This window comes from Crocuta crocuta, unplaced genomic scaffold, assembly GCF_008692635.1.
Source record: "Crocuta crocuta isolate KB4526 unplaced genomic scaffold, BGI_CrCroc_1.0 scaffold119, whole genome shotgun sequence".
In the NCBI taxonomy this organism is placed as follows: Eukaryota; Metazoa; Chordata; class Mammalia; order Carnivora; family Hyaenidae; genus Crocuta; species Crocuta crocuta.
In genome coordinates, this window is record NW_027551562.1 from 9922962 (window position 1) to 9923298 (window position 337).

Here is a 337-nt window from a genome sequence, read left to right on the forward strand (position 1 = left end):
TTTGCTTTGGGGGGGGGGGCTTTGCCCCAGCCCTTCTTGGCATCTTGTTTTCTTCTGTAAGCACAGGATGATGCCACTGACCCCAGGGGGACATCTGAAAGCCTTGGTTAAGATGACGCATGGAAAGTACATCATGTCATCCTCACCAGAGTCTTCTTACTCCTGTATATCGTTGTAGTTATTGTTAACAACTTCTGGGCCCCACCATCAAAGACCTCATGGAGAGGAAGACACACAGATCTGTGCTGGGGACTCATGGGTGGACGGGGGTTGGGAGGCCTCTGGAAAAAAAGATCCTTCATCTGGGTCCTGGAGGAGAGGCAGGAAGTCTCCAGGC